The sequence below is a fragment of the Cydia splendana genome, unplaced genomic scaffold (assembly GCF_910591565.1).
Source record: "Cydia splendana unplaced genomic scaffold, ilCydSple1.2 scaffold_47_ctg1, whole genome shotgun sequence".
Taxonomy (NCBI): Eukaryota; Metazoa; Arthropoda; class Insecta; order Lepidoptera; family Tortricidae; genus Cydia; species Cydia splendana.
The window spans coordinates 140,022-152,335 of NW_026946890.1; the positions used below are offsets into that span (position 1 = coordinate 140,022).

Sequence of the window (12,314 nt, forward strand, 5' to 3'; positions counted from 1 at the left end):
GTACTTCTGGAACGCTCCACTAGTGAATGCCGTACCTCTATCAGTGATAATACGTGTGGGGTTACCAAACGTCTGCTGCTGTAGCTGCAACTTACTGATTACTTCTGCGCTGGATGTTGACTTTGTCGGGTAGAGCCACACGAACTTCGTGAATGCATCCACAACAGTAAGTATATGATTATAGAGCTTCTTCGTCTCTGTCAGTGGTCCTATGTGATCCAGGTTCAAAGTATGCAGTCGAGTACCTTCTTTAGCAATAGGATTTAGAAATCCTTCCTGCTTCCCTTCTTTTCTGGTTGCTAATAAGCATGGTATGCAGCTTGTAACTACCTCTTCTATTTTCCTATCCATGTTTCTTATGTAGTAATCTTTGCTTATAGCTTCCTTCATCTTTCTCATAGAAAAAAAAACTAAAAGGAAATAAAAAAAAACCGGCACTAACACGAAACGAGTCGACCAACAAAAACAATAGCACACTGAAAAGAAAAAAATAATTATTTTGTCTTCAATAACGCAAGTGAATACCTATAAACTATGTATATACATACTTCTGAAATCAATCACACAAATCTGCGTATTTATATATTTACAATCTGTTATTTTTGGAGTCGGTGCAGGTGCTTCACTAAGGTGCTCAAGTTTGTTTGAGGCGGGCACCGACTCCAAAAATAACAGATTGTAAATATATAAATACGCAGATTTGTGTGATTGATTTCAGAAGTATGTATATACATAGTTTATAGGTATTCACTTGCGTTATTGAAGACAAAATAATTATTTTTTTCTTTTCAGTGTGCTATTGTTTTTGTTGGTCGACTCGTTTCGTGTTAGTGCCGGTTTTTTTTTATTTCCTTTTAGTTTTTTTTCGGCGGTTATTTTTTTTGTTAAAAAGTTTTTATTTTATAATTTTCTGTGGCTATAATTTATACAAATTATTACATGCTTAATTTTTGATTACTTTTAAAATAGCTACCTACCTTGCTTTAGCTATTAACTGTTATATTAATAAACCTACTTTAACTATTATTTTGTTCTGTAATATAAATAAATTACCCCTATTTTCCCACCCTTAGGGTAGGATTTTTTTCCAATTTTTTATTATTATTACGACTACTCTGTAAAAGGTTATGCGTGGTCATACGTTACAATCGGTGAGTGAAAAAATCAATCATCCCCTATTTTCCTACCCTTAAGGTTGGATTTTTTTTTCCAAATTTATATGGGACCAACTTCGGGGTATACCCTTTCCAATAAAAAAATAATTATCAAAATCGAACATCTCTGTAAAAAGTTATGCGTGGTCATACATACCTCCTTTTTTTTTCGTCGGTTGAAAAGTCATTGTAACGTCCATCTTTCAAAATTAGCTGTCTAATGGCATTGAGCTCCTCATCTCTTTCTTGAGCTTGACCTATCTTCTCATGTAGGCTTACTACTGTGGCCACATATGGGTTCCGGCTAAGCGCATCTGCGTGCGGCATCTTGGCACCAGCTCGATGCTCTATCTCATAGTCATACTGGTCCAGTAGTAACACCCATCTTGCCACTTTTGGTGTCAACTCCTTCTTTTTCGAAGTAAGCTCAAATGCTTGACAATCTGTCACAATCTTAAAATGGATACCGAACAGATAGTGGTGGAATTTCCTCACACTTTCCACTATAGCTAGAGCTTCGAGTTCATAGCTAGAATATCGACTTTCTGCTTCACTTGTACGTCTACTTCTATAGTATACAGGGTGCAGTTCTCCATCTTCACTGGTCTGCAGAAGTATACCTGCCAGAGCCTGGCTTGACGCATCTGTGTGAAGTTCGGTATGAAGCTTCGGGTTGAAAATCTTGAGAACTGGCTCACTCATCAACTTCTGTTTCAAAATATTGAATGCTTCTTGCTGCTCAGGACCAAAAATAAACTTTACATCCTTTTTCATCAAATCTGTCAAGGGTCTGGCTATCTGTGCATAGCCCCTTATATACTTTCTAAAATATGAGGTTAATCCGATGAAGCTTTGGATCTGCTTGACATTCCTGGGCTCAGGGTATCGCGCTACTGCCTCCACCTTCTCTGGACTTGGCTGTACTTGACCTTCTTTAACCAGATGGCCTAGGTACTCAATCTCGCTGCATATCAGCTTGGCCTTCTTCCAGTTAATTTCAAGTCCATACTCCGCAGCAACCTCCAACACCCGTCGCAGCCTTAACAGTGCATCTTGCTCCGTCTGGGCTGGAATTATAATGTCATCTGTGAATACCATCATTACACCTTCTTGCATCAAATCTTTAAATATAGTGGTAATAAACCTCATGAAATACTTCGGACTGACTGATAACCCAAAAGGGGCTCTCAGGAACTCCCATTGGCCGTGATGGGCCACAAATGAAGTGTAGGGCACAGACTCCTTACTTATTTTTAAATGGAAAAACCCATTTTTAAGGTCTAACACACTGAACAACTTAGCATCTCTCAACTTGTCAATCAAATCCTCGATCAGTGGCAGGGGAAATTCATCTTTAACCATCTTACTATTCAACAATCTATAGTCAACACACACTCTGGTTGAACCATCTTTTTTCTTGACAAGGACTAGCGGGCTACTATATTCGGAATAACTCACCTGTATAATTCCTTTTTGCATCCACTCATTAACCTGTTCCTCCACAATGTTCTGCTCCACTATGGAAAGCCTTGTGGGACGCTGCGCCACTGGAATGTCATCCTTAAGAATGATTTTCAGCTCGATCGGCGCCTCCCTAGTCTGCACGGGTTCGTATTCGGCGACCAGGCGCTCGACCTCTTCCCTAACGGTACCATCGCGTACGTGATCTGAAACAGTGAACACCTCACACACACATTCCACACGCGCCAGCCATCCCTCATCCTCAAGTGGCAAGAACTTTACGGAACCTTTGCACATAACCATGGTCACAGTGTCAAGAAATTCCCGACCTACAATACATTTATACGGCATACAATCATTAGGTACGACGTGAAATATAGTATCGTCATAGCGCGTCTCGTCGATAATCATATTCGCGTAGAACTTGCCGTAAGGAAACACATCTTTCATTCCGAGTCCGGTAAACACGGAGTCGTCATCGCAAATTTTCTCATTAAGTTCGTCGAATGAGTCCTTACTTATCAAATTGAATCCACTGCCCGAATCAATTAACGCCGATATTTCCACACCGCACAAATTAATCGACTTCATCGGCTTTTTCTTATAAGTTTTCGTCTTCGCATCGTCATTTTTAGTCGCAATGTTTACATCATGCCTGTAACTGTCAACGCTGTCATCCGCCATATTGACGTCTGTCTCCTCATTGGCCAGAATTCCAAACATGGCCGACTGCCGACGAATATCCACCGCTGCAGGCTGCTTTACCGACGGAGATGCTTGCTGTCTCGCTTTCTCACCCGCGCCGCTTATGCGAGACTGCTTTACCGACGAATCCGCACCGCCACCGCCAGCCGCGCCGGCGCCGCCGCCGCCGCGTTCCTTCGATTTCGATGGACACTCTCTGCTTATATGCCCAAAATCGTTGCAAAAATAGCATTTCACCCCTTTAGTACATGTTACCGCCAGATGATCTTCTTAACCACATTTGTAGCACCTTTTTGATGATGACCTTGAACTATTATACTTCGTGTCTTTTTCTATCTTATTAGGTTTAGCTTCTTTGTCTTCTTTCTTCGTTTTAGTCTTCATTTTTTCATATAAAAGCAACTTCTCCTTGAGTACGGGATAAGTAGTAGCCCCGTACAATATAGATTTATTAGGTTCGTAGTCCATAATGCCGTCAACGATGTATTGTATCGCGACGTAATCCGGAAACTTAGCTCGCTTACCGAGCTCTTTCATAATGAGCATGTATTGATAGTAAGACTCTTCTCTTCTCTTCTTTCTGTTGCCCATAAGCTCGTGCATTTCCTTAGTGTTGATTGCATCCGGGAACTCTTTAAGCAATGCCGTCTTGAGCTCGTCGTACTTCTTAAAGGTTTTCTCGGATTGCAACCATAACGCCGCCGTGCCCACCAAGGATCTTCGCGCCACCACGAGCTTCTGTGCCTCCGTCCAGCTGAAGATTTCCGAGTTATCTTCTATATCTTGCGCCCATTTCGACGCCGTGTGTGCTTTATCGTCGCCGCTAAACTTCGTGATACTGTCCGTCATGACAGTGAGATTTAAAAGACTAGCGCAAGCGTCGGCCGCCATTTTTTCGTCTTGAATATCTGAGTTTAGAATATTCAAAATGCTATCTTCGTCTTGATCGTCGTACATCAACTCCTTTTTTTCGTCGTGTCGTCGTGTTGGAATGGAGAACAATCTTCTTTCGCCGTGTTCTGGTACCGCCGCCGTCTTTCGCCGGTACGCGTTGCGCACGCTCACGTGCCACCGTCGTTCAACTTTTTGGTTTTTAGAGGCAATCCCGGACGAGCCCCCAAAATTATGTGGGATTATGTTAGGCCTCGTAATAAAAACCAAAACTAAACTTCACTTGTTTTATTTAAGTAAGAAAAACTAATTATTTTGAATAATTAACACCTTAACGCACGTTTGCTCGCTCACCATTCAAATCGTTCTCCCCGTCCCTTTCGCACCTTTTGTCATCCTTCTCTCTCCCTTACGTTCCGTTTCACGCTATCCCCTTACGTTCCATTCCTACATTAGTATACATCGGTAATACGGACCATTTCTGAACATTGCTAATGTTGAAGTTGGTAATTCTAGCTGGTTTAATTTATTTCGTCTCTGTGATTTTATTACTTTTTGTTTAAATAAATTCATGTTCTTCCTAACAAATAGAGCTGCTTCTAGAATATAAATAGAGGGTAACGTAAGGATTTCAAGTTTAATGAAATGTTGAATACAGCTATCTGGTACCCGAGTATTTGATAGAATGCGGATGCATTTCTTTTGTAATATGAGTAACTGGTCTAATCAGTGCTGGCTCCCCATAATATTACACCGTATTGGAGCCATGCATGGGCGAAGGCAAAATAGGCTGATAACGCGGTTTTCTGATTTGTATTGACCTTGAGCATACATAGTGCATATATAAAGCTACTCAATTTACTTTTGATGGATTGAATATGATATTTCCAATTTATACTTGAATCAATTGTTATTCCTAATAATTTAAATTCAGTTACTTCTTCAATAATTGTATTATTTATCTGTGATGTCATTTCTAATGCGGCTTTCTGTGTGGGTTTAAATTGTATTATTTTAGTTTTGCTTATATTTATTTCTAAATTATGGTTTACTAGCCATTCGCAAACTGTTTTTGATACTTCTGACAAGCACTCGTTACATTCTGTGCTACTATCACTACTTATGAGTATGGAGACGTCGTCAGCAAACATCACGCATTTAGTGTTTATGTTTAGTATTTTGGGCAAGTCGTTTATATAAGCAAGGAATAGGAGACAACCAATTACACTTCCCTGGGGGATTGAACATGTTATATGTCGCATTTTTGAGGTTACGGTTTTTGTCTCTCCCGAGTTTTTATAGTACCAGTTGATTTGTACACACTGCTGCCGGTTTTGTAGATATGTTCGAAACCATCTATATGCGTTACCTCTGATCCCCATGCCATATAATTTTCGCAACAGAATATCATATCCAGAAGTAATCCAATGGCGTAGTTTTTGTTATTTATGTGACTAAGAATTTCTTGAATATAGTGGTAAACGGCTACTACGGTGGAGTGTTTTTTTCTGAAACCAAACTGATTTTTATCTAATATCCCATATTTTTCAAAGAAATTATACACGCGGTTTACCATAGCTTTTTCAAATAACTTTGAAATGGTGGGCAGAAGTGCAATTGGGCGGTATTGACTTGGCTCAGTTTCCATACCTCGCGGTTTTAGTGTGGGTTTAATTATATGGGTATAGATAGGGTTTGTTTTAATAACCTTAGCTATGCTGACGGCATGGTACTGCTGAGCCCCTCGGTTGGTGGTTTGCGTGTACTGATTGAGAAGTGCGAATCCTATGCCCGAAGTCATTGCCTGAAGTACAATGTGCTCAAAAGTGAGTACATGGTATTTAAGGCGGGGAACAAGTGCCCATCTCATGTTCCACCCATTCTTTTGAATGGCGAGCAATTAAAAAGGGTTTTTTCATTTAAATATCTCGGGCACTTGGTTACCGATGACTTGCGTGACGACGCGGACATGGAACACGAGCGTAGGGCACTGGCCGTCAGGGCCAACATGATAGCCCGGAGGTTCAGCAGGTGTACAGCGCAAGTTAAAATAACACTCTTTCGAGCATACTGTACTTCGCTGTATGCCTGCAGCTTATGGACTAGGTACACGCAAAAGGCTTTTAACGCCATGCGTGTACAATACAATGACGCGTTCAGGGTACTGTTGCGGCTGCCGCGGTACTGTAGCGCTTCGGGTATGTTTGCCGACGCGCATGTGGACGGATTTCACGCGACGCTGCGCAAGCGCTGCGCCGCGACGCTCCGCAGGGTGCGTGACAGCCGCCACAGTCTCCTGGCCGTCGTGGCTGACAGATGGGACAGTGGCTTGATAAGGCACTGGTCCTCTCTGCACTTATCTTTAGTACCTAAGATAGTTCTTTTAGTTTATTTTAAGTTAACCTTAACTATAAGTTTTAAAGTGTAAAATGTACTTACTAACAAAAATATGGACTGTTTGTCTGAAATAAATGCATTTTATTTTATTATTTTATTTTTAATTATTGCGCATTTTAACAAGTCAGGGAAAACGCCATCGGTTAAAGACTGGTTTATTAGGAGGCGTAAAGGCAGTACTAATTAATTTGAGCATAATTTAATTAAAACCGCAGGAATTTCATCCGTACCAAAACTCATTTTATTTTTCATTTGACGGATAAGTGTATTAATTTCAAGCTCAGTAACTTCACTTATCATTATAGAGTTAATACTGGGGGTAATCACTGACTGGCCGTGGCCGGTCGCTTGCGTATAAGTACAAGCGCGCGCGCTGCAGCCGTCCGTCGCCGTCGTATGCGATGGTTGTAGTGATGACTCACCCACTGACGCAAAGTGCTCATTTAGAGTATCGACTATTTGGTTGGCGTTTCTAAAACAGTATCTCGAATTTTTAAAGACATATTCTTAATTTTTGATTTTCTTTGCCGGTTAGTGGTAGTTTTAATTATATTCCACATTGTTTTAATCTTGTTTTTTGATGACTGCATCTGTTTTATATAATTAAGTCTTTTAGATAAGGTTACGCATTTTTTCAAGATTTTGGTATATTTTGAGTAGTACACTATAAAACTCTTGTTTTTTGTATGGTTTCTAACAATTTTCAGGAATCTTTTGTTTTTACATGAAGTTTTGAGTCCCGGTGTTAACCATTGCTTATTATTGATTTTATTTTTAATCTGTATACGTTTAATTGGAATATTTCTTGTCAGTAGGTCTTGTAGTGTATTATGGAAATTTGTATAATTTGTATTTACATCATTTCCTGGTGTTATTATATTTAACCAGGATATAGTTTTGAGTTCTTCTTTAATTTTTTCCATGTTTACTTGGTTATAAATTCTTTTATAGATAAACTGTTTCTTTTTTTCTATTTGTTGTTCATTTGTTGGCTGTTTGAAGCTGTATGTCACGCTTTTGTGGTCAGAAATGCCGTAGTCCCTGATACATACCGAAAAGTCTATTTTATTTGTGAATACTAAATCTATACATGTCGATGATATGTTATTTTCCCTTGTCGGCTCGTTGACTGTTTGTCTAAAATTTTGAGTCAACATTTCTGTGAGAAGTGTTTGGGAATGTAGTGAATTCTGCATAACATTAATATTAAAATCTCCTCCAATTATTATATGCATTTTTTGTTGCTTAAATTTAATTTTACATAGGATTTTTCTTAGTGTTTCCAAAAAGGTATTTATATCTCTATCTGGCCTATATATATTAATAACAAAAAGATTAAGCTCGGGTATTTCAACCGCACAACATTCCACGATAGATTCAGTAGATAATTCAGCAATATCTGTACGCTCGATATATTCTAGGTCTTCTTGTATCAGAATCGCCACACCCCCTCCAGGTCGCTCGCAACGATGATATGACACTGCAAACTCGTAGCCGCTGATGTTTATGAGATTCTTTTGCGCTTCCGATATCCATGTTTCTGTTAAGCATAGGACTTTATAGTCGCGGTTTGATAAAAATGATTCTAGTAAGTAAGTTTTGTTTTTGAGGCTTTGCATGTTTTGGAAAAATATATTAATTTTGGTCCATGTGTTCGGTTATTGGCGAATTATTCACGAAAGGAATCTCGTTGTGATGTTGATGTGTCCATTTGTTTACTGTTGCCTTGTTCTGATTGTGCTGGTATGGTGCAGCTTTTGTTGACATTTGTAGCAGAAAGGTCTATTTGCGGTTCTTTGTCGTCGGCTGGGGTGTACTCTTCGCCATTAATAAACAGTCGGTTGTTTCTAATTATCGCAAATTTCCCATTTCGACGTGCATCCATTAGATGTTTTTTAAGTAGTTTCCTATGTTGAAGTGCCTCTCTTGATAAGTATTCCGACACAGCATAACGACTATTTTGGAAGTTCATACGTCGCTCTGTTACGTACCTTGCCATTCGTTTATTTATGAGTTCAACTACAAGTGGGCGCTGGTAGCCAAATTTTCCAATCCTCCTGACCGATTCTATATATCCATTTATATCAATCATGAGAATATCAGCAAACATATTCGTTATTCTATAGCACAGATCATCTTGTGTTTCTCCGCGGTGCTCATCTAATCCAAAAAGTACAAATTTTCTTTGGTCTTCGTTCCGGTTTGGGTTCATATTATCAATGTAGTTTTGTAGTTCTCGTAAGCTCGATGCCAATTTTTAATTTTCTATTTCTAATATTTTTATTTGGTCGTTATTTATAGTAGGGGGTGCATTGTCATGAGTAATTTTCGTTAGGTTTTCGCTCTTTAGTAAACAGTATTTTGCTTCTAGGGATTGTATTTGTAATCTTAGAGATTCTATTTTTGCATTCGATTTGCTTTGGTCTGTAGCTAGGTTTGACATGCTTAGGTTTATCTCTACCTTGAAGTTATGTAAGGCATTTTGAATTTCATGTTGTATAAGATTTTTTATTTCTAATTTTAATTGTGCGTTTAACTCGCCTATGATTGACTGTTTTTGTGTATCTAATTTTTTGTCTAGCAGTTCACTTATTTGCCTTGTGACGTTTGGGTATGGTGGTGACTCCCGTTCTAGATGAGGGTGTAACTGTGGATTTTTCAATATATTGGGGGAAGTTAGCGTATCCCCGCGAATATTGCTAATGTCTAGTTCATCACAGGACATATTTGTTGCGTGAGTTGTGTCCATTATATGATTCATATGAGATGTTACACTCTTGCTCATACCTGTAACAACAAAATATGTACCGATCATAAACCTCTCGTGTACTTATTCAATATGAAAGATCCCTCGAGTAGATTATTAAAATTTAGAATGGCATTAGAAGAGTACGATTACGTGGTTGAATATGTGAAAGGCAAGTGTAGGTATAGGTAGGGTCGGCAAAGTAAAAATACGTGTTGACTGTTCAACGTTCTGTATTCAAGTGAATCAAGAATAATGATTATGAACGAATGACAGATTGACTGAATGAGTGAATGAATGTATTTATACAATGAATGAACAAATGGAAGGTAGACTTGGATTTTTGTAATATACCAACAGTCCCCCTCAAAAATTCAAGTATTTTATACATTTAATATACACTCTAATCAAACTATTTTTAATCAAAATTAAGAGTATTGTTATACAAGCTCAACATTGCATTTTAATCATTTTATATTGTTAGTTTATACAATCATGTTACATTTATATTATGCAATTATAATAGAATCAAATTAAATTCAATTTTACTCTTAATTCATGAAACTTTGTCATTGGAATCGCCTTCGTGAACATATCTGCTAGTTGGTTTCCTGTGGAAATATGTTCTAGCATTATTACATTGTTGTTTATTTGTTCACGGGTAAAATGATATTTTATATCAATATGCTTTGACTTTTTGTGATTTGTGGGATTATTAGCAATGCTAATGCAACTATTGTTGTCTTCATAAATAAGTATAGGCTTAGTTACTTTTATGTATACACTAATAAGTAACGATTTTATCCATATAGCCTCTTTTACAGCTTCAAATAGACCCATATATTCGGCTTCTGTTGAGGAAACGGCCACTGTATTTTGTTTACGTGTGCACCACGAAATTGTACAATTATCGAACATTTGAAATAAATATCCTGTTGTACTTTTTCTATCAGTTTCATCGCCTCCCCAATCAGAGTCCGCATAACCAGTCATTAGCTGTTTATAATCACATTTATGATAAGTCAATTTAAGATTTAAAGTTCCCTTCACATATCTTAAAAGATGCTTTAAACATTTCCATAACTCCTCATTGCCTTTACTTTGAAATCTGCTTAGAATATTAACAGCCGCGCACAAATCAGGACGCGTGCAAAGCATTGCGTACATTAGGCAACCTATGACTTGTCTACTGGGTGCATTGTATTGTACATCACTATTCAATGCGTCATAGTTTAATTTATTTGGGAAAGGTGATTTTGAGGGATTGCAATCACTCATGGAAAATTTGTTTAAAACATTTTGTAGATATGTTGATTGGTCCAAAGTTATTTTATCTTTGGTTCTTTCAATTCGTATGCCAAGGAATAATTTTATATCATTTAAATCGGTCATCTCAAATTGTTTCATTAGACAGTTCTTAAGTTGTTGCATTGTTTGTACACTTTTAGTTACTATTAATAAATCATCAACATATAAAACTATATACACATTCAAATCAATCGAATTTTTATTCAATATGTACAAACATGGGTCAACTTTCGAGCTTTCGAAACCCATGCCCTTAATCGCCTGATCGAAACGTTCGTACCAGCATCGTGAAGACTGTTTTAAGCCATAGAGTGTTTTATTTAATTTACACACTTGATTAGACTTAGAAGAAATACCCTCTGGCACCTGCATATAAATGTCCTCCTTTAAAATGCCGTTCAGAAATGCAGTCTTCACGTCCATATGATGGACAAGTAAATCATTTTGATTCGCGAACGCTAAAATCATTCTAAACGTAGTAATCCGCGCAACTGGGGCAAACGTTTCGTCATAGTCTTCTAAATACTGTTGACTAAAACCTCGCGCTACTAATCGGGCCTTGTATCGTATCGGTTCACCTAACTCGTTATTTTTAATAGTAAAAACCCATTTGCTACTTACAATATTTACACCACTAGGTTTATCCACAAGACACCAAGTTTGATTGCTACGTAATGAATCAATTTCACTTTTTATTGCACTTAACCACTCATTTGTATCTGGCCGATTGAAAATATCATTGAAATGCACCGGTAATGGTAACTGTTGTTTAGAACAAAGCGATAAAACTGCTAAATCTGGGTCATTCATTAATTCATAATTTTTAGGGGGTAGATTACGAATTCTATCGCTGCGTCGTAAACAACTGTGTTCGGTGTCGAGTGACTTGTTGCTAACGTCACTTTGTAACTGTTCATTGTTGTCATTTAGCGACTTGTTATTTACGTCACTTTGTGTATTGCCTATCAACTCCACCGAATTATTAGGCTTGTTGATTTTGGCGGGAATTTCATTATTGCTGCATATTGGCTTGATCAACTCCACCGACTCATTGTTCGGCTTGCTGATTTTATTAGGAATGTCATCACTGCATATTGGTCTAGATTCACCAAAATTTGACTCGTCAAACAATACATCTCTGGCAATTAAAAACTGATTATTTTCAGTATTAAATAATTTATAACCATTAGGCACATAACCAATTAAAATTGATTTAAATGATTTTTCGTCAAATTTGGTCTTTCTAGTTTTATTATGAACATATGCAGTGGAACCGAATACCCTCAAGTGACTTATTTTCGGTTTTACACCATGCCACATTTCGTACGGGGTTTTGCCAATTAGCGCTTTAGTGGGTAGCCTGTTTATTAATCTTTTACAGCTTCAAATAGACCCATATATTCGTCTTCTGTTGAGGAAACGGCCACTGTATTTTGTTTACGTGTGCACCACGAAATTGTACAATTATCGAACATTTGAAATAAATATCCTGTTGTACTTTTTCTATCAGTTTCATCGCCTCCCCAATCAGAGTCCGCATAACCAGTCATTAGCTGTTTATAATCACATTTATGATAAGTCAATTTAAGATTTAAAGTTCCCTTCACATATCTTAAAAGATGCTTTAAACATTTCCATAACTCCTCATTGCC

The 12,314-nt window shown here is 37.9% G+C and overlaps 1 long non-coding RNA gene across 1 annotated transcript; it reads right to left on the bottom strand.

The window, feature by feature from the left end:
• Positions 1–9,569: 9,569 nt before the first annotated feature.
• Positions 9,570–12,027, bottom strand: LOC134805638 (uncharacterized). The gene is made up of 2 exons (XR_010146340.1): positions 9,801–12,027; positions 9,570–9,766 (listed from the first exon to the last, which is right to left on the bottom strand). It is a non-coding gene; the product is annotated as an uncharacterized LOC134805638 (long non-coding RNA).
• Between the last annotated feature and the right edge of the window lie 287 nt (positions 12,028–12,314).